The sequence below is a fragment of the Danio rerio genome, chromosome 25, assembly GCF_052040795.2.
Source record: "Danio rerio strain M-AB ecotype USA chromosome 25, GRCz13ab, whole genome shotgun sequence".
Classification (NCBI taxonomy): domain Eukaryota; kingdom Metazoa; phylum Chordata; class Actinopteri; order Cypriniformes; family Danionidae; genus Danio; species Danio rerio.
This window is the reverse complement of record NC_141045.1, coordinates 8166964-8189498: the sequence shown is the minus strand read 5'-3', so window position 1 is coordinate 8189498 and position 22535 is coordinate 8166964. Positions and strand designations below refer to the sequence as shown.

The window sequence follows — 22535 nt, the reverse complement described above, 5'->3', positions numbered from 1 at the left end:
GCATTTTAGTATGATTTGCTCCTCCCCGAATGATGGAGTAGGGTTAGGGGTGGGGTTTGAGGACACGCCTACTTTTATAAATCGTATGTTTTCATACTTTGTGCATAGGATGTATTCAATGAAGATCACAACTCCCATGATTCCACACTCAGTCATGACGTCATCGAAATATGCCTTTGTTAGTTGCGAATAAACACCCACTAGTGGCGAAAATTACATACTGTGTTTTTAACTGTAAAAGAGGATCATTAATTTATTTTTAAAAGGTATCTGCAGCCATGTTGATTATATGCAAATATTGGCATTTTGCGATTGTCCTGTTTTATCGTCGAGATGTATAATGAGCGCTAAACAGCTACGAAACTACTTTGAATGCACAATATGTACAATTTTATTTAATTAATTATCCAAAAAGCACTGGAAGAGCGTTATATATTTTTGCTGACTTGTGTACTTACAATATCCTGAATATTTAGACAAATGTTTTTTTTTTTTTTTTTAACAAGAAAGATCATGCAAATGACCTTCGGTTTTTTGTTTGGATTTAAAAGAAAACACGTAAACACCAAAGTTGCTTTAAAATGTTGTGTGTTTATTTAACGCAATATAACAGCATTTCGTTACGCTTTCATTTATAGGCTAATTCGTATTCATCTATTTGATCTCATTCGTACATTTTAGTATGATTTGCTCCTCCTCCAATCAGGAGCTGGGTTTAGGGAAACGCCTCCTTTTAAAAATCGCACGCTTTCATACTTTTTGCATAGGATGTTTGGAATGAAGACCACACCTCCCATGATTCCACAATCAGTAATGTTGTCATTAAAATATGCCTTTGTTTGTTGTGAATAAACGCCCTCTAGTGGTAAAAATTACATAATGTACTTTTAATTACAGAAGAGGATTTATAGGTGCAGTAAGTTTGACACCCAAGGATTCAACTAAGTATTGCACACCAATATTACACAATATTTTCTGTACTAAAAGGAGTTTTTGTTCTAACCATCGCCTAAAATTTATATTTTAGAATGGCTTTCTTACAGGTGAACAACGATCACCTCAGGTACACCTCATGTGCTTTAATCAGTGTTAAATGCTAATAATGTGAGTTTGAATGCCATTTTACATGGCATTTATAGCCATACTACTGAAAACAGCAACATATAGTTCACTTCAGATATTGAATTAGTTTTGTAATTAGTAATTAGTGCGATCTTAATCAAAACTTACAACTGAAGATTAGGTTCATTAGCATTTTTTTTATTTTGAATGAATTCATTTATCACTTGATGAACTCATTCTAAATAAAATACATTAAAAATCTATTTGAATAAAATTTATACTTATATGCAGCAACGTTACATCGATCAGCTTGTTTTTGGATTGTTACACAGACAGTAGTGACGCTGTACAAATTGTACAAATAATTTACAATATTATAATTTTTACTGTATTTTTTAAACAAATGCAGCCTTGGTGAGCAGAAGAGTCTTTAGCTCAAAACTGAAAATGGCTGAAAGCAACAGTTGCTAGGGCAGGATGTGTCAGCAACATCATTAAGGCGGGGTTTTCCCGAGGCTGCAACAGAATATGCAAATGCAGCCCCTTTAAGACAGATATGACACGCCTCCTCATCTGAGCGTCTCCTGTAAACATGAATTATCCTCTGGTTCAGATCTGGGCTAAACTGCGGGTGCGATCGGCATATTTACCTCACAGCGCAAATCCAGCCGGACTGCTGATGAATAAACAAATCCAATTAAAGAAAGCATTAGCCTGGGAATGCTTACCTCAGCCTCTTCAACACACACACACACACACACACACCTTAATGGAGCTTTAAGCAGCATCGCCACTGAGCATCACTGCACGCCATCCTGAAGAATTCATAACCACTTTAAACCGGCTCAAACACACACACACACACCGATCGCACAGATATATGCACACTACATACACAGAGATTTATACACACACACAAACCAGATGGGTGTTGCCATCTTATTCGGCAAGCAAAACCAGCTGCTGAGCTTCCATCGATCTACTGGCCTGAGAGGAATACTGATTACACACACACACACACACACTGCATTCTGGTCCCTAACACAAGGTGAAACACACACACACACAAATGCAAAAATACATATACAGGACTTTTTTGAGAACACCTCAAACTGTAGATTTGCATATAAACAGAAGCTCCGCCCACATTTATTGATTCAGGGAAAAATCAAGCACTATCAAGTTGCAATTCAAGCACAGCCCACTTTGAGACTTTAAGCTCCGCCTACATCTTCAAAGAAAAATTGCCCTCAGGAGCAAATCAAGTACTTAAGTTCCAAAACAAGCCCCGCCCACACTGACACCTCAATCTGCACCTTCACTACCAATGAATTTGACAAATGCTACACAATGAAGTGAAGGTTAAAGCAAAATATAAAGTTTATAGAGACTGAACCAAATCCTGTCAAACTGCAACAGCAACGGCAAATTATATAAGTTTTATAACATTTTAAGATATTAGTCGACACGTGTTAGACTAAAATATAGCTTTGTATTCAATCGTCATTTTTTATATTATAAAATAATAATAATCTTAATATTATGATTATTCTTTAAATTATATATAAAGGTCTCAAGCTCTCTCTCTCTCTTTCAGTATATATGTATGTTTGTATGTATGTATGTATGCGTGTGTGTGTGTGTGTGTGTGTGTGTGTATATATATATATATATATATATTATTTTGGAATAGTTTAAATTAATTGTTTCTAATAAGCATGTCAAATAAAATATATATTAAATTTATGGCATTTATTTATGATAATATATTGATATACTATTTTTACAATCAAAATGACAAATTCAGAATGTAGATTTGATATTTTAAATCATTATCCTCATATATATTTGTAACGGAGGCCAGCTAGTGTGTGCTGTACAGGTAAACCTAACGGTGGCCAGCTAGTGTGTGCTGTGCAGGTAAACCTAACGGAGGCCAGCTAGTGTGTGCTGTGCAGGTAAACCTCCCTCCTCTGACCTCTAAAGGTGCTCTAGTGAAAGACACTAGAGGCCATTGTTCTTAGCCTCCTTGTTAGAGCAACCGACTCCCGTGCAGAAAGTCGCCGGTTCGATAACAGCTCAGAGCGGGTTGGGTGGCATAGAACCGGTAGAGTTACATTGGTGCCGTGACCCGGATGGGAGTGAGGTTTAGGGGGGTGAGTGTAACGGAGGCCAGCTAGTGTGTGCTGTGCAGGTAAACCTCACTCCTCTGACCTCTAAAGGTGCTCTAGCGACAGACGCTAGAGGTCAAGGTCTTTTGCCTCCTTGTTAGAGCAACTGACTCCCATGCGGAAGGTCGCCGGTTCGATACCAGCTAGGAGCGAGTTGGGTGGCGTAGAACCGGTGGGGTTACATATTATTGTTTTTATCCAAATGTACTATTTTTAATATTTAATACAATTAATATGGCAATCAAATTATTTATTAACAAATAATCATCACAAGCCTTAGTTTGATAGTTGTTTCTGGTTTTGGTTAGTCCTAATTGATGTTGTTTTGAAATACAATAAATTCGTCAATATACAAAATGCATTGGTGCTCATTCATTTTTGGTGGGTGCTCCTACATTTTTATAGTTAGGAACACTGGCAATTTTAAGCCCTGCATTAGAGAAATACTGTTCTTTTTTATTTATTCTTATTTTTATTCATTTATTGCTCTGTTATTTATTTACAGTGTAAAATGATTTCTGTTTAAATGCCAAAAATGGTGAAGCAGTGGCACAGTAGGTAGTGCTGACACCTCACAGCAAGAAGGTCACTGGTTCAAGCCTCGGCTCAGTAGGCGTTTTTGTGTGGAGTTTGCATGTTCTCCCTGCGTTCGCGTGGGTTTCCTCCGGGTGCTCCGGTTTCCCCCACAGTTTAAAAGACATGTGGTACAGGTGAATTGGGTAAGCTAAATTGTCCGTAGTGTATGAGTGTGTGTGTGAATGAGTGTTTGTGGATGTTTCCCAGAGATGGGTTGCAGCTGGAAGGGCATCCGTTGCGTAAAAACGTGCTGGATAAGTTGACGGTTCATTCCGCTGTGGCGACCCCAGATTAATAAAGGGACTAAGCCTACAAGAAAATGAATGAATGAATAAATGAATGAATGAATGAATGTCAAAACATTCACTTATGTTTAAGCACAAAGAGAGTAATTTACTATTGTTTGTTTTTTTTATATCATTTTGTGCTGTATTAATTAGTTACTAAACAGCAATAAATAATACTGTAAAATATAAGGAGTTTTCATCTTATTCTAAACTAGTGGGGTTTGAAAATGAATGAATGCATAATAATCGTGATAACCGTGAAACCGTGATTTTTTTTCTCAGACTATAATCGTACAACCAAAATCTATAATCGTTGCATCCCTAGTTGTTTGTCTGTAATAGCTGAAGAAAATTGATAAAGTGCGACAAAATCAATTCTTAAAAAGCTCATTCTGCATGTTTTCTTAACATTAAACAAAAAAAAAAAAATAATAATAACATAACAAAACCTCCAAACTGACAAGTGCATAAAAACTCAGAATCGCCTGCAGTGTCTCGCCTTTAAAAAGACATTACGTACAGTTGAAGACGTCTCCATAAAGCCACGTGAAGCGGCAGTTGGGAGCGCTGGATTCATGTTTTTTGTGATGACTCGGAGGATGTTGTGGAAATGAATTGGCAGTAACGAGCCAGCAGAGCTCATTAGTGTTGCGGGGAGAAGATGCTCTAGGCCTGCTGAGTAAATGTTAATCACAATGGAAGACTCGATGGGAACGGCTTGGAAATGTCAGGTAGTCGTGCGCCGGAGCCTGGGCTGTGGGCGCTGATCGGCTTGTTTTATTTAGGTCCGTCTGTGGGCAGTGTGTGTATTGTGACTGGGTGGCTGGATTAAGTCAATGACAGAATTGCTGGCAGTGGATGATACTAAGCCAATATGCACACTATAAAAACTTACATACACTATAAAAGAATTCCTTCATGTTGTCCCAACACAAATCTATTGAGTTGACTTAAATGTTTTTACAAACTGAAGTCATTCCCCCAAAACCTCAGGAATTATGTTGGTTCAGCTCGATTTAAATAAGTTTTCATGTTGTCGCAGCACTTTATCAATTTGTGTCAATTACAATGGTGATTGTTTTAAAGGGTCACTTCAGCAGCTACTACAGTACATACGACTTTACCGTTTTATTTATGTCTGCATTTAAGGTTTTTACAGAGGGATACATTTCAGGGCTCGAAATTGCTACTGTTTTGCTTGCAAATGCGCCTGGGAATTTATCTATGCAGCCTCAAAATATATTTGGGAGCATTTATGTATATATTTTCAGTGTTTTATGTTTAATCTACTTATATTTGTAAAAACTAATATGTTACTTAAATTCTTCATGTTGTCTCGCCACAAATCGATTGTGTGGAACCCAGCATTTTTTACAGTGTCGGTAACTTTTAACTAATTTTTTAACTCTATTGGTCATATCTTAAAGCGTGATATGATGCTGTGGTGTTAAACATCTGCCGGAGAATATCACTTATTAAAATAACAGAGACCGAAAGAGGTGAAATAATTGAATTGGGATGCAGCGAGCCTGACTGTTCACTAAACAGACAGCGATTTGAATTTCAGGAAACTAATGCAAAACTAATGGATGAAATAATAGTTATTCAGTGGGGCTTTTCTCCTGGGCAAAAAGCATTTCATTTAAAGATTAGCGGTAAGCTGCTCTATTTCTCTCTCTCGCTCTGACAATGAGACTGTAAGTGATTTGACTTTAAAGAGTCGAGGGTAAATGTTTGTGTGTGTGAGTGAGTGAGTGAGTGTGTATGCAGGAAGTCGTCTGCAATAAGACATAATGGGATAAGCAACTCCCCATAATAAGCCCCGCCCTTTCTTTGCATAATGCATTTTTAAGGATCACAATAGTAAACAACAAACCACATGCAGAGACTAAAAATTAGCATTTTCTTTGGTGAATATACAATTTGATTCACTTCAAACCTGTTTGAATTTCTTTAGCTAATATATGGATTAAAGAAAAAGCTTTACAGAAAACACAAAGTAGTTCAATAAACTTGTTCACAATGAAGTAAGCCCTTAGTTTTTTTTAAAATTATTTTACGTTCTGTTTAGGTGACAGAGATCTGAAGTAGAATTCGTAATGATTCATTATTTTAAAAACAAAGCTGTTATTTGGAACTATTTTATATTTAATCATTTAAATATTTAGACATTAAGTGCTCTATTTTAATGATCCATGCGCAAAGTCTAGCGCATGGCGCAAAAGCACTAAGGGCGCATCCGAATCCATTTTTGTTATTTTAAGGACTAAAAAAATACGTTCTGCGCCCGCCACATGGTCTAACAGGGTTGTGCTTATTCTTTTAGTGAGTTGTGGGTGTGTTTTGAGCATAACGTGCATTAAACCAATCAGAGTCTCATCTCCCATCCCCTTTTAGAGTCAGTTGCGTCATGCCATGCCGCATTTGCTATTTACATGGCGGACTTTGTAAGTGGAAAAACTAAATGCTTTACTAGCGAGAAAACAGTTAAACAAACCATCTGCAGCACGAGGATGAAGAACGAGTCTCCTCCATTCAGCCTTTTTACTTTACTTTTATTCTTTACTCCTTTACTTTCATGGAGTAAGGAAACAGTGGAATCCCACTCACTGAAGACATCCATTCGCCAACATATTTAATTTCGTTTGTTGAGCGCAAAGTAATGAACAATAATAATGAAGCGTGTTCAAACAACTGAGTTATATCCAAACACACGTGCTAGTCTTATGCCCCATATGGTGATGCAGACGTCTCCAAAACCCAACAGGAGGACAAATCTAAACTTGTTTTTATTAAAACAAATACAAATACGCTTATAATTAATAATACTGCTAATAATAATAACATTATACAAATGCAAGTTATAAATAAACAGAAGGCATGAAGACGGCATGGAGGCAGTGGTTTTTATATTTATGTAGAAAATAATAATTTTTCTAACATTTTATTCCTTTAATTGTTTTATATGTTATAATATTTGTGTATTGCTGTACATCCTGTGTGTATCAAGGTATGTGTAAGCGTTTGGACCTACATAGGCACATAACTAACCTGCTCTGTTTTGGATTTTAGACCCGCTTTTAGTTGGTCAATGGCGCAGTCTATAGTCAGTTCTTCAAAATGCGCCTTAACCCTTTTCTAGACCGGCACACCCATGAGTCCACAAAGTGGCGCAAATGGATTTGCTATTTAAACAATGTGCCGCAAAACGAGAAAATTACTGTCTGAAAATAGCAACAAATCACGCCAAACTCATCTTGCGACTTATTGTGCTGGGTGTATGATAGGCCACGAAACTTGTCTGAACAACTCGTTCACAAACTGGACTGATCAGAGCTGACTCGCTGAATCACTGATTCAGTTGAGCGGCTCACTGGAGGAACAAATAGTGAGTTCATTTTAGGGGTATGTTTACATGACAATAATATACTAAAAACTCCCCGTTCAGACGAATCGGCAAAATTTCTGCGCACACAGAAATCCACAGATTTTTAAGAACATTATTTAGTTTATTTATTTACTTATTTAGATGTGTGTTAATATACACTTACTGGCCACTTTATTAGGCACACCTGTCCAAACTGCTCATTAACACAAATTCCTAATCAGCCAATCACATGGCAGAAACTCAAAGCATTTAGGCATGCAGACATGGTCAAGACGATCTGCTGCAGTTCAAACCGAGCATCAGAATGGGGAAGACAGGTGATTTGAGGGACTTTGAAAATGCTTAGACTTTGAACTGAGCGTTTAGGATTTTCAAGCACAACCATCTCAGAGAATGGAAAAGAGAAAATATTCAGTGAGCGGCAGTTCTGTGGGCACAAATGCCTTGTTGATGCCAGAGGTCAGAGGAGAATGGCCAGACTGGTTCCAGCTGATAGAAAGGCAACAGTACCACTTGTTACAACTGAGGTATGCAGTAGAGCATCTCTGAACACACAACACGTCCAACCTTGAGGCGGATGGGCTACAGCAGCAGAAGACAACACTGGGTGCCGCTCCTGTCAGCTAAGAACAGGAAACTGAGGCTACAATATGCACCGGCTCACCAAAATTAGACAATAGAAGATTGGAAAAACGTTACTATAAAAAACAGTTACTATGCTCTCAAAATCTACATAAATCTGCAGATTGTGTACAAAATTCTGCAGAAAAAATGCAGACAAAACTGTCAGAAGAGTCTGTCTGGCCTGCATATGACTTACAGGAGAATAGTGCACAAATAATACACTCTATAAACTCTAAAAGGCTGGATTAAATATGGACAAAACCAACCATTGGGTTAAAAAAAAAGTAATTTACCACTTTACCACCTACTTTTCATAAATGGCTGACTGAAATGGTTGCTGCTCTTAAGCTTGAACGAATTCATTTTGAAAAAATCTGGGACCTCTTCCTTGCTTATCTTTTTAAGAGTTGAAAGTAGGGCGCTTTGATTCATGGACAATTTCACTCTTTCTTTTCAATATATTGAGTTTGATCAAGTAAAACTAAATGGTGTATAGTATTTACTCGATATGGTGCAAGTTTGGATGGACAGGTGCTTTTTATTTCTTTGTTTATTTATCTATTTATTATTATTTTTTAATTAATTTACTTTTTTAATTTGATCCTTTTTTCCCCTGTATTTTTTTCCTTATCATTTTTATAAAAAACATATTAGAGATTGTATAAATGTTTTTTGTTCTGTTTTGTACTTATAAATAACTTAAATTAAAAATATACATGAATAAAATCATTTAAATTTAATTTAAAAAAATAAACCAAACTGGGTTTGTCAACATTGACTCAACGTTGGGTTTAAAACAACCCAGTACTTTAGAGTTCACCAAACCTTCAACCTACTGCTTTTGCAACTGCTGTGAAACTTCAATACTTCAGTTTTTCCACATTCAATAAACAACATCAGCACGACATTGGATGCAAGCAAGCAATGTCAGATTTTACAATAACTGGTAAACTATTACCAGTAAATGACCCATTTCTCCCTAAAGACTGGTGACTGCGGTCAAACGCTGAGTATCCAGGGAATCGGGGGGAACACGGTCACCTTGTTGGATATACCATTGAAATCCCACCACATTGTGCTGCAAACGTGTTCATCAAAAAGCCCGGTCACACTGCTAGAGTTTAAAGCCAGATATCATCGCTACCATCAAGTAAGCATACAAATCAGAGCTTCGCCCGAGCCTTGTCAGAATGACATCATTCAGACCTACATCTACATCATATTATTTGCACACCGGCGTAATGAAAGGGATTTCTGTTGACACAAAGCCAATTGATTCTCTTTTATTGCACCGTCGATAACATTTGTAAAAACCAACGACCACAATGAAGCGCACATTATGTGTTTCGCCAATGGAGAAAGGGTCAAATCTTTGAGCGTGGTCACGTCAAGCCTGCTTTCAATAAATGCCCACGTGGGTGTAACAAATGGCGAGTGCGCTCATCCAAACCCTGCGCTCCAAGTGTAGTGTGTATGCAAGCTTTTATTCACCAATGCCTTGAATTCACAGCTCACATTGAGGAAGTGATACTTGGACCAGTATTTTTGTGGGAAATCTTTCAGCTCCTGTGAGATTTATATGGAGAACTAATCCAACAGCAGCAGACATTACGGATAACCCACACACACACACACACAACTCAATATAGACCAAGCCAGCTGGGTTGAAATTGCCCAGACTGATTTAATATTCTGTGTGGACGGAGATACCGCGGCACCTGCCATCAAATCCTCGACTCCAAAATCAGATCGATTCAGAAATCAACTTCACTGAACGGCGCGGCACTTATTTAAGACAGCTGCTCATGCTTGAGTGCTTGGGCCAGCTTTTTAGGGTGTGTTCACACTTGGCACGTTCAAAACCAAACTCTGCTTCGACCGCTCTGTTGATGTGGTTCATTTGAATAAATGCGAACGCTGCCAGTGCTGCAGTTTAATTGGATATCAAAGCAACACTGAACAAATTCTAGCTGTGGGAATCACTAGTCCACACAATACCATATTGTCACGACACAATGTTATTGGAATTTTAAATATATTGCAATATATTACCAGTTTCCAGCTTTAAATTATGCCCCCAATGGGGAACATTAACATGGCAACATCTGTTTTAACCAAGCGGCAACCTACCGCTCTCCCTCAGGAAGCCAATACGGAAGTAACTAAAACTGCAATTCATCCGAAATTCCGCTAGTCCTGGCCGCTCCTGGCTCCAAAACAGAGCAAATTTCAATTGAGCCCACTGTTAGAATGGCCAACTTTAGAAGCAGAAAAAAAGGTGTTTACAGCCTGGTACAAAAAAAGATTTTGGTTAATACAGCTAATATTACCCTTCATGACAACTGTGAGGGGGTGAATTTTTTTATAACTCATCCGTTTCCTTTATATTAAGTCATATTAAGTTTGCATAATTAAGGGAGTGGCCACTTGAGTGACAGCTAGGTCTCGTTGGTCGCCGTCACATCACCTCAGCTGAATCCTGCAGATTAGCCACTGAACTCGGCAGATTTATGGTATTTCTGTGTTGTTTTATGTAGCTTTACACATTCAACTGCCTTTTGGACTTGTTTCCTACAATTATTAGATGGCATGGCATGCTGAGTGCACTTAATTGTGCTCACAAACCATTCACGTGGCCTCCGTTTCCCATGTGAGTGAAGTTATATACTTATATACCATCTTTATACATGTATTTGTTTTATTTAAGATCATTTATCGTTTATATTTATATTTAGAGCTGTAATGCACTCCAGAACCTGTCAGATTGATTAGCTGTAGGCTCTAGAACATCTGAAGCGTTGTCATACAGTGTTATGCTGGATTTCATCAATAGTCTTACATTAACTAACAGACTATATCTGAAGTGTTTGGAAGTAATTAGTGTTTTCCTCCTGTTGAAAAACGTCATAAGAACAATGTTTAGTGGCTCGATGTATTACAGCAGTGTTTTTAAAAGACTAAACACTTTATTGATATAGTATACAGCCAAGCACAAGTGGTCAGAATACAAACGAGTCACAGGTGATAACGTATTAAGCGTGTGTGTCTGAACCAGGTCCAAGCTAAATTCCAGCATGCGCCTGTAGCTCCGCTCACTCTCTGCCTCTTTGCCCTTGTTTGGTATCCCACCGTGGGTGTGATGACGCGCGAACAAAATGGCGACGGTTGTCCGCGCCTACTTGTGGCTTCTTTTGCGCTCTTTAGAAACCTATGGGTGACGTCACGGATACTACGTCCATATATTTTACAGTCTATGGTTTTAACTAAACAGGACCGGTGTCCAGACATTTTATACTACCCATCAGATTATCCTACCAACACAGTATTTGACTGGTTCTGAGGTTGGGGTTAGGGACTTGTTGGTTAGGGCAATATTACAGCTTCATATGACACTACTCCACATTGAAATGTACACATTGCATCATCATAGACATGCTAGTTTGAGTCCCAGCAGGGAGAGTTGGCATTTCTGTGTGGTGTTTGAATGTTCTCCCCGTGTTCGTGTGGGTTACCTTTGGGTGCGCTAGTTTCCCCACACAGTCCAAAGACATGCGCTATAAATGAATTGGAAGAACTAAATTGGCCAAAGTGTATGAGTGTGTGTGAATGAGAAAGTGTATGGGTGTTAACCAGTGTTGGGTTGCAGCTGGAAGGGCATCCGCTGCACAAACCATATGCCTGAGTAATTGGAGGTTCATTCCTCTGTGGCGGCCTCTGATTATCAGGAACTAAGCTGTAGGATAGTGGGAATGATGTTTCTTGACTCTTAATAGAGTTATGTACATGAAAAGTTTCGAACGATAGTAGTAATTCAATGTCTGTTTCCCAAAATGTCACACAACCTGATCTTGAGAGAGCTAATTTCATGTGCTACTTAGGAGTCGCTGTCCATTTCCAAAGTGCTGAAACCTTACATGGAGAGGTATCCTGAATGTTTAACCCAATAATTCGCATCTCATGTGGATTAGCAGTCAGGAACAGTCTATTTAAAGCAGCTACCTTGAGACTGAGGCACAAAACGGTTCGAAAAAACAACAACGTGAGGATAAAAAACAGAAGAATACGCAGAAATACCCAATACATGGATGAGTTTTGTTCGCATCCATGCACGTCTTGACAGGTTCCTTTTTTTTTATTATTTTATCCCTATTTCCCTATGTTTTTTTTTTTTTCAATTCTTTAAATCATATTTAATTATTTTATTCATTTATTTTGTCTAGTCATTTAATTTAGATGTGTATCTCGGTTTTCACTTGTTAAAAATGGAGTAATAGGATGTACTATGAAGTAAAAAAATATGCTATTACAATCACACCCCATAAAGAAATTTGATTTCACATATATAAAATATAAGTCATTTATGGAGCGTAATATTCGAAATATTGCTAAATGGTCATATACACTGTAAAAAATTCTAGGTTACAGACAATTCCTTCATGTTCATCCAACACAAATTAAGTTGACTTAATCGTTTTTTTTTACAGATTTACGTCAATTAAACAAAAAATCTTAAGAATTGCGTAAACTCACTTTAAATAAGTAGCTTGAACAGGCAGCAAAAGTCATTTCTTGAATGTACATAATTGTCTCAACCATTAGAATTACACATTTGAAAATAAATCTTCCCTACATGTTCAAATATATTAGCTACAATTTCACATTTATGTGATTTATATATGGCTGTAAACATCTGATGTCTGTAGGAAACTGCACTTGAATAAAGCTACAGGTGGGTGTAATCTGCCGATTGTCTTTTACAAGCTATTATGATTGTTTGTTCCAGAGTTCTCGTAGACCTACGACCATCCTACGACAATTTTAAAATGATGCTTAAAGTCACAATGCTTTTGGGAAGCGCAACTCAGTAACATGTTTATCTCATTTTAAATAAATTGCTGCACTGCAAATGAATTGCATTGTCAAGCAGAACTTGACCAAAACTTGAATGAAAACCACATGCACGTTTTTGCAATGCCACCATCTTTGTTTTACCAACTCACAGCATGATGAAGATGATCCAAACTACCAGAAATAAACCCAACACAACAATCTACTGCACGGACAATAAAGAAATCTGTTTTAATATTCAACCAAATTGTATAATAAAATATTGCCAATATGAGCATCTGATCTATCTGATATAAAATCACTATACTACGGTCTATCAATTTGTTTCCCCACCAATAACAAATACATCTAAACTAATCAATTCTTAACGTCGCAATATGCAGTCATAAAAAGATCAGAAAACTCAAAAATACCAATTTCTTCCTCACAAAAACATTCAAAGCAGGTTTCAGAAACGTGTCCTCAGAGCAGTGTGTGTAAGATACTGACTCCTTTGGACATTTTGCAATCCCTTATGAAATTTCACCCAACAGGATTCAACGTTAAGGATTTTTTCTACTAGTTCGATTGGGCCAATGGTTTAGATTTTCACTTGCCCTGCCAAAATGTTTACTGGCCCCACCAAAGAAAAAAATTAATTTTTAAGCAATTTTTTTGGCCACATATTTTAAATAATATGTCAAAAATAATAATATAAATAATAATAATAAATAATAATAATCTGTAATTGTTAATAACTATTTAACTAATGTATTTAAATAACATTTTAAAAATGTTAATAAATGTATGAGCAAAAATTCTGTGTTAACAAAACAAAAAGAGTAGTATAAATGTAAAGGTATTTTATTGCAGTTCGAAATTATTTTAAAAAAGGTGTCTGCAATCGGGCCAGTAATGATCCCATCTACTGTCCCAAGCGTCTCTCACACTGGCCCCGGGCCATTGGGCAGTCCTTATTGTTGAACCCTGCCTGAGAAAACATGCATTTAGAATGAGCACATTTAGCTCTGTGTACATGTTGCTTGAATGCTTGGTATGTTTTGCAGCAAAACATACATTACATAAGCATGATTATGAACGTTAAGTGAACTAGGTATATTGGTCTGGACCAAATACAACCGAATTACAAGCTTAAACACACCCTAAAATGATTCTAAAATAACCTCCAGCCATTTTTCCCTTGAAAGTACAGTTCACCTCAAAAATAAAAACTGTTATCGTCATTAACTTACCCTCCATTTGTTCTATATCTTTTTGGAGTTCAACAGAAAATATTAACCGATTAGAAACACTTGAGGATGAGTTAATTGAGAGCAGATTTCCATTTCTGGGTTAACCATCCATTCTTTAAGCCTACATTTGATTCGGACTAGGATTTTTGTACGTTTATGTGGTCATAACACTCTAAAGAGACTTCAATTGAATCAATCCACATGCACATGACTGAGATGGTCACCTTTTATCCGTAAACTTCTATCTACATTAACTCATATTATATGCATTAATTTGAAGGCCACGTGCATAATGCTAGGATTCATGCATCAAACCAGGTTATAAAAAAAATCCATTATACCAGGGCTTTTTTTTTTTCGCCCTGAGCACCCTTCAATTTCCTAACATGTCAAACTGATTTCTTCCAGTGTGGTGGAATATTTGCCGTCTGTTCAACAACTAAATGACAAAATCATTAATCTAGAAAAAATGCTTCATAGACAACAACTGACCTACATGCTAGAGTTAATTGTCTGGAATCTTGACAATATGAAGCCAGCCCAAGATTTAACTGTAAGATGGATACTAAATATCAATAATGTAAGGTAGTACAAGATTTACATGGTTACAGTAATTACATTATTCTCATTATAAACACACACACACACCTATATATATATATATATATATATATATATATATATATATATATATATATATATATACACACACACACACACACACAAACAAACACACACACACACACGATATAAGACATTATTAGCCACCATTACTTTCGTGTATGCGTGATGTTGTTAAATATATGTATATTTGCCTATTTATGACACACGCACGCACACACATTTAAATCTGAAGCGTTGTGAACTTACAGCATCATTCCGTATCTCCGCAATACAATATATTCATCCCTTAAAAGACGACGATCCGTCCAGAAACACCGCGGAAAGTGCTAATATCCGTGTGTGACAAACCCTTCATATGATCGCAGACAATCCCTCACAGGCGCAAACATACAAACTCTCTTCATGCGAGCACGGACATCATTATCATCTTCATCAGCGTCATCTGTCGGGCTGATCGATGAGCTCGAGGAGTCGTTCAGATATTCTGATATCCTCCGTCTGTCCTATTAAAATCACGGCAGTGTTTCAGCTCTGCTCCCGTCTGCAGTCTGGACTCACCCAGCAGCCGAATGAGAGCACCTCACACACGCGCACGGGCACGCGCGCACACACCGAAACGCGCGCGCGTCTCCAGTCGCGCTTATTCAGTCTCCAAAATGTCTGAACAAATAAACTGCACCGATCTGTTCGTGAGAGAGAGGTTCTTACGTAAATACTGAGGGAAACATGTCTTTGCTCACGACATTTAACCACGAGGTGCGTATTTCCCGCCCAAACATCAGTAAGTAGCCTACAGTAACTGTCATACTATGAAGAATCGATCTTTAATGCATCAGCAACGTTTGTTACGTAACACTTCAGTTGTCAGAATATCTATCTATCTATCTATCTATCTATCTATCTATCTATCTATCTATCTATCTATCTATCTATCTATCTATCTATCTATCTATCTATCTATCTATCTATCTATCTATCTATCTATTAGCCTACTGTCTGTCTGTCTGACTGTCTGTCTGTCTGTCTGTCTGTCTGTCTGTCTGTCTATCTGTCTGTCTGTCCATCTGTCCGTCCATCTGTCCGTCCATCTGTCTGTCCGTCTGTCTATCTATCTATCTATCTATCTATCTATCTATCTATCTATCTATCTATCTATCTATCTATCTATCTATCTATCTATCTATCTGTCTGTCTGTCTGTCTGTCTGTCTGTCTGTCTGTCTGTCTGTCTGTCTGTCTGTCTGACTGTCTGTCTGTCTATCTATCTGCCTGCCTGCCTACCTACCTACCTACAATTTTGAGTTTACAGTTGTTTTAAGCAACATCAATAACAAATCAATATACACAAAAATGAGTGTGTATGGATTTTTCCCAGAGATGGGTTGCAGCTGGAAGGGCATCCGCTGCGTAAAAACATGTGCTGGATAATTTGGCGGTTCATTCCTCTGTGGCGACCCCAGATTAGTAAAGGGACTTAGCCCAAAAGAAATTAATAAACACACAAAAATGTACACATCCTTACAGGCAACATGGCAAGTATTTGAAGTTTCATAGTCCAAACATGTATATCTAAATACATATTTCAAATGTATTCATTCAGTTGTTGATGTTGTTTTTATCCAAACCAACTTATGAATAGCATAGTTATTGGCAGAATGCTGAATAAATATGGTAATCAAACAGTACAGTTTTTTAAAAGTCACATCACCTTCAATTCCTCCATATTTATGACCGACCAGCAACAGTGGGGATTTTTAAAACACCTGAGAAAAATATCGATCAGCGGTTTTGATCCGTCCAAGTCTCAGGAATAATTTAAAGGCCTGCAAATCTGCAGTCAGCACAAACATTGCCAAATTTTGACACATATGCCCAACGTTTACATACTTTCCATCGCCATACATTGCGAGTGAGGTCTTTAAGGAGACAATTCATTCAGAAGGGCATTGTGTGTTGTGAGTATGAGGTCGAAATAATGATGTCAACTTATATAATCTTCATAAACCTCCATATTTATGACTAAAATGCAACAGTGGGGATTTTTAAAAACACCTAAGAGAATTATCGATCAGTGGTCTTCATCCGTCCAAGTCTCAGGAATAATTTAAAGGCCTACAAATCTGTAGTCAGCACAAACATCGGCATATCTGACACATGCCAATGTATACATGCTTTCTGTGCATATAATTCATGCAAAATTGATAATTCGCCTATAATCAATTTAGCCAATTATGTCCATTAACCTTAAAGGCGTAGTTCACAGAAAATACACTCAATATCTATTCTCTCTCAAGTGAAACCTTTGCGTTTCTTTGTTCTGTTGAACACAAAGGAAGATCATTTGAAGCCTGTAACCATTGACATCTCTTGTAGTAAAACCAATATTGAAGTCAATGGTTACAGGTTTCCAACATTCTTTAAACTATCTTCTTTTGGTGTTCAACAAAAGAAAGACACTCATAGACATCTGAAACAAGAAAAGGGTGTGTAAATGATGACAGAATTGTCATTTTTTGAGTGAACTATCCCTTTAAATAATAATTTGTTCATATTTGAGTTAAACTAATGATGTTTCAGGAAAAACCTGAGGTAAAATTTTCTGACTTATTGATAATTTCATACAATAAACGTGAAAATACTATAGTATTACCTTACAAAAGCTTCATGGAACCACCTACTGCACTTTTTATGCCAAAGAAACCGTCCTGAATGGTCTTTTCAGGCTGATGTTTGACTGCAGTACCGCACATGAGATGTTGGGGGCGCTGTTGCTCTCACGCAGATTTTCTGCTGCCTGAAAAACATGCAGTTTCTGGGCACCTTAAGCATCTGCCTGAAGAAGCTGTTTGAACACAATGGCTGTGAGCAGCATAAACAAACGGCCTCCTGTGACATAACAGCTGTCTGTTTAAATTCATAGGGGTCAGTGCACATCACACGCACCCATAACTGCATTCAGTAAATGGGCGGCCCAGGATTTTCAGCTCCGCTCTGCGTGATAAATCAGATTAAAGCTGCGTTCAGGAGATTTTCCAGACAGACGTATGCCTGGATCGATGGTCTTATTCCGACCGGGCTGCATTAACAGATGAGTTATGACTGATTTCTGCAGACGCCACGACTATGCAAAGACTAAACCTGCAGGACGGTAGTCACTTAACGCCTGGCGCTGTGTGTGTTTGTGTGTGTGTCACAGCTAACAAGAGTCTCGAGTTATTAAAATGAACTTCTCGATGTGCAATGTAACATCTGGGAGGATGAATTAAGGGTGTGCAATTCAATACACCTCAGGGAATTGAACATTTTAGATGGTTTTGATTTGATTATTATTTCAAAATAAGTCATATAATAAAAAAGCGGCATCACGGTGGCGCAGTGGGTAGCATGTTCGCCTCACAGCAAGGAGGTCGCTGGTTCGAGACCCGGCTGGATCAGTCGGCATTTCTGTGAGGAGTTTGCATGTTCTCCCTGTGTTGGCGTGGGTTTCCTTCGGGTGCTCAGGTTTCCCCCACAGTCCAAACACATGCGCTATGGGTGAATTGAATAACCTAAATTGGCCATAGTGTATGAGTGAAAAAGTGTGTAAGGGTGTTTCCCATTGTTGTGTTGTGGCTGAAAGGGCATCCGCTGCATAAAACATATGCTGGATAAGGTGGTGGTTCATTCCGCTGTGGCGACCCCTGATTAATAAAGGGACTAAACCGAAAAGAAAATGAATGAATGAATAAAAAAATAATAATAATTCTGAAAATTAAAGTGTCTATTAAGTAACAGGTAACAAGGTCTGTGTCATTCATAAATCATAAATATATGTAATTTTCAACTGTATTATGTTGCGATTCCTACTTGTTTGTTCAAAACATTAATTTAAGCGACTTAAATGTTTAAAACAAAGATGGTTCATACTGTAAACTCACACCAACATGGGGAGAACATGCAAACTCCACACAGAAATGCCAGCTGACCCTGCCGGTACTTAAACCAGGGCCCTTCTTGCTGTGAGGCAACAGTGCTAACCACTGCGACACCTGTTCTTATTATCAATTCATACATTAACAACGTCAAATTTTAAGGAATCAAAATTACTTAAAATTTACTTAAAACTTGTATCTGTATCCCAATCCCTAAAAAAAAAAAAAAAAAAAAAAAATATATATATATATATATATATATATATATATATAGTCAATCTTATTAAATAGAATTATATATTTAGCAATTATATAATAATAATTATTATTATTATTATCGTTATATAATTTTACATATAATAAATAGATAATATTAAATAGATTAAATAATAATAATGATCTATAAATATTAATATAATGTAATAATAATATTATTGTTATTATTATTAATAATAATATTAATATTAATTATTGTTATTATTATTATTATTATATAATTCTCACTCTATATAGATATATATATATATATATATATATATATATATATATATATATATATATATATATATATATATATATAATTCTATATATTATGTAATTCTAAAGATAATAAATACAAAATAATAAATAAATAAATATAAATAAATAATCTCTATATAATATTACATAATAATTATCTTTATTATATATAAAATTATATAATAATAAATAAATGAAATAAAAATAATGATCTAAAAATAAAATAATATAATAATATATTACCATAATATAACATAATAACTATTATAAATAATACTATTTATACATACATAATAATAAATAATATACATAATAATACTATTTATTCATACATAATAATAAATAAGTGAAATAAAAATAATTGTCATTACAAGAACCATGGTTTGTAAAGCTTAAATAATAATGAAATATATATTCAATTTGATAATAAATTATTTATGTTATTTAATTCCCAAATTACATAACATGCACTAATATGAAACAATAACTTTTACTAAATTGACTTAATTTAAAAATTTTTTATCTGCATTTTAACTTATGTTGCCTTTTTTTTGTTTTACTATTTCTTATTCATGAATCAACAACAAAAACAATAACATTTAAACTAATCATCAAAATTAAATTAAATTTAATTCGAATGTGTACCGGTATCCACTGTTCCTATCATCAATTAATCAACGAACAACAAAGATAACATAATTTCACATAATTCATAAATCATAATTTAATTCAACACTGAAAAATAAAAAGTCTGTGATATAATATATAGGAATCCATTAGACCTAAACTTTCAAAACAAACCAAAAAAACCCAGGTAAACTTCAGTAAACTGTTGTAAAAGTGACTAGGAGACAAACAAGTAGTGACAGATATTTTCTCTAGTACACCCTTTTCTGAGAGCCTCGCTTCGCCCAAGAGACGGGTAAACTATCAGTCTGAACATTCAACTTACAGCGCGTAAAACTCTGTTATTTACTCGCCCAAGCCTATTTCGACTCTCATTTGGAGCTAGGCGTCTGCTATGCCTTTCTCTCTGTCTGATTCTTTGTGACTGGGAGGAAAATGAGAGCGACAGCGATAGAGCCGTCAGCGAGCAGAAAACAAACATCAGAATGGCATCTTCCAAACCCACATGATTTATTTCACAGTTAATGTTGCAACAGCATGACAAATCAGAGCGGTTTTGTAAGGCGCCGGGACGTCGTGATGAGGGCAGGCGCATATTAGGCCTAATCTGACGTATGAGCGACACTTGATATGATCTACAAGTCCAGTGTGACACAAACTCCGTCTGCACCCACAACGCCTTTCACTTTCACAATAATCCTGCTTTTTTTTTTTTGCTCTCTCCATCTCGCCTCTTTCCAGGGCTAGAAAGGTCATGGTGAAGCTCGCAATCCAACACAATACTCTCTCACTGAAGAAACGAATGGCTTCTGCTGACAGAAAAGGCAGATTTCTGACTATTATCCACACTGTGTATTACTCTTGTCTAGCCAGACTTTTGACTAGCAGGATAAAACTATTCTGGACAAAACTCCGCCATCTGATTGACCATCTGAGAGACATAAAAAAAGCATGAACCACAGTTTGCTGTGTGTTCTGCAAATGATATGATTTAAAATAGAGTAACATGCATGATAGTAACGTGCATATATCAAGTGTGCCGCAAGCCTGCGTTTGAGTGAAGGTCTCGGCCGTTAGATCGCCCCCTGGGGGCTGGCTGCAGTACAAGTCATAAAGCCCGCCTCCTCCGTGTTAATGAAAGAGACTTGAGCCCAAATAAAAAAATTTATTACACTTGCAATAAAATGTCCCGAAAGATGGTTCTGGTCGATTAAGGCACTGGTTATTGTGCTGAAATAGGTGAAGATCTTCATTTCTGCAAACAGTTTGTTTTTAGCAGTAATTTAATGCTGGGCGTGTCATCGTGATTGACAGCTGTGATTGACAGTTTCTCAAAGCAGCGCGTCTGAGCTTCGGCAGAAGACTGAAGTGTTATTATTCGATTTCTGTGTTATTTTACCATGACAAAATGAGTTCAGCAGTAAACTACAGTTTCTGACATGCATGATCTGGTGGAACACTGTTTAATCGCTAAGGTTAGGGCTTTTTTTCGGGCTTTATTAGTTTGCTGATACACGCCTAACCACCCAGATAGCAAAATACACTCGGGCCAGTTCCAGCTAGATTCTCGCCTGCCGGAGACTTACCCCTCAGAGCTCAGACTGACTACCTCTGCTGGACCTACTCCGGATGCCTGGAGTCACTGCCCGATTCCAGCCCGTGTCAATCGAGCCAGATGCGGCGGCCGAGTGAGCCGGCGCTGCCGCATGCGAGCCGGAATCAGCCCGCGACACCGCGAGTAGGTTATGTGCGCTGCGGCCTGGAGCTGGCGCGATTGAATATATAAAACCCTCATATTTGTTAACGTTATTACATCCATTTGTGTTGATATGACAGCAAACGCATGCTGAGAATTTCGGGGGGCGTGGTTTATTTTACATAAACCGTTTGGTTGGAAGCTCGACTCCGCTCATTTTCGCGGCTCCTCCTCTGGCTCCATCAGACAGTCCTTCTGCGCATGTCAAGGCTCCAATTTCAGCAGTCTTTTGCCACAGTTTGTGCCCGTCAAGCAGGCGTTTTGCCCTAAAGGCGTTCAATGGGAAAAGGGGCTGTCGCGTCGTCCATATTTTTTACAGTCATTGGCATATATATTTATAAGTATATAACTGCTGTGTTGTTCATGTAATGTGCAAAATAGTTGATGTTTTATAATTTTAAAAAACTATGTTTTTTATTTCTTTAATAAAAGCGAAAACATAAAAAAATTAGGTCAACATTATTAGTATAGAACAAAATTATATATACACTCACCGGCCACTTTATTAGGTACACCCATCCAACTGCTTGTTAATGCAAATTTCTAATCAGCCAATCACATGGCAGCAACTCAACGCATTTAGGCATGTAGACATGGTCAAGACGATCTGCTGCAGTTCAAACTGAGCATCAGAATGGAGAAGAAAGGTGATTTAAGTGAGTTCGAACATGGCATGGTTGCTCGTGCCAAACGGGCTGGTCTGAGTATTTCAGAAACTGCTGATCTACTGGGATTTTCACGCACAACCATCTCTAGGGTTTACAGAGAATAGTCTGGAAAAAGTCTGAAAACAATAATCTATGGACAGGCGTCACGGTGGCGCAGTGGGTAGCATGATCACCTTACAGCAAGAAGGTCGCTGGTTCGAGCCTCGGCTGGGTCAGTTGGCATTCTGTGTGGAGTTTGCATGT

The 22535-nt window shown here is 37.2% G+C and overlaps 1 protein-coding gene and 1 long non-coding RNA gene across 10 annotated transcripts in view; one reads left to right on the top strand and one right to left on the bottom strand.

The window, feature by feature from the left end:
• lingo1a (leucine rich repeat and Ig domain containing 1a) overlaps positions 1-22535 on the bottom strand; it is a 187638-nt gene that overhangs the window by 47353 nt on the left and 117750 nt on the right. For 5 of the 8 annotated variants that reach the window (XR_015525989.1, XR_015525990.1, XR_015525988.1 and 2 more), the window contains exon 1: positions 15059-15368. The exons of the other annotated variants lie outside the window; for them this stretch is intronic. The gene's annotated coding sequence lies outside the window, so the exon portion shown is untranslated. Of the gene's footprint in view, positions 1-15058; positions 15369-22535 lie in introns of those variants that run through there. 8 annotated transcript variants of the gene reach the window in all.
• Positions 15417-22535, top strand: part of LOC147837656 (uncharacterized) — a 55392-nt gene continuing 48273 nt past the window's right edge. The window contains exon 1 of one of the 2 annotated variants that reach the window (XR_015526144.1): positions 15417-15568. This is a non-coding gene — a long non-coding RNA (uncharacterized LOC147837656). The remainder of the gene's footprint in view (positions 15569-22535) is intronic. The other variant, XR_015526145.1, reaches the window with a different exon arrangement.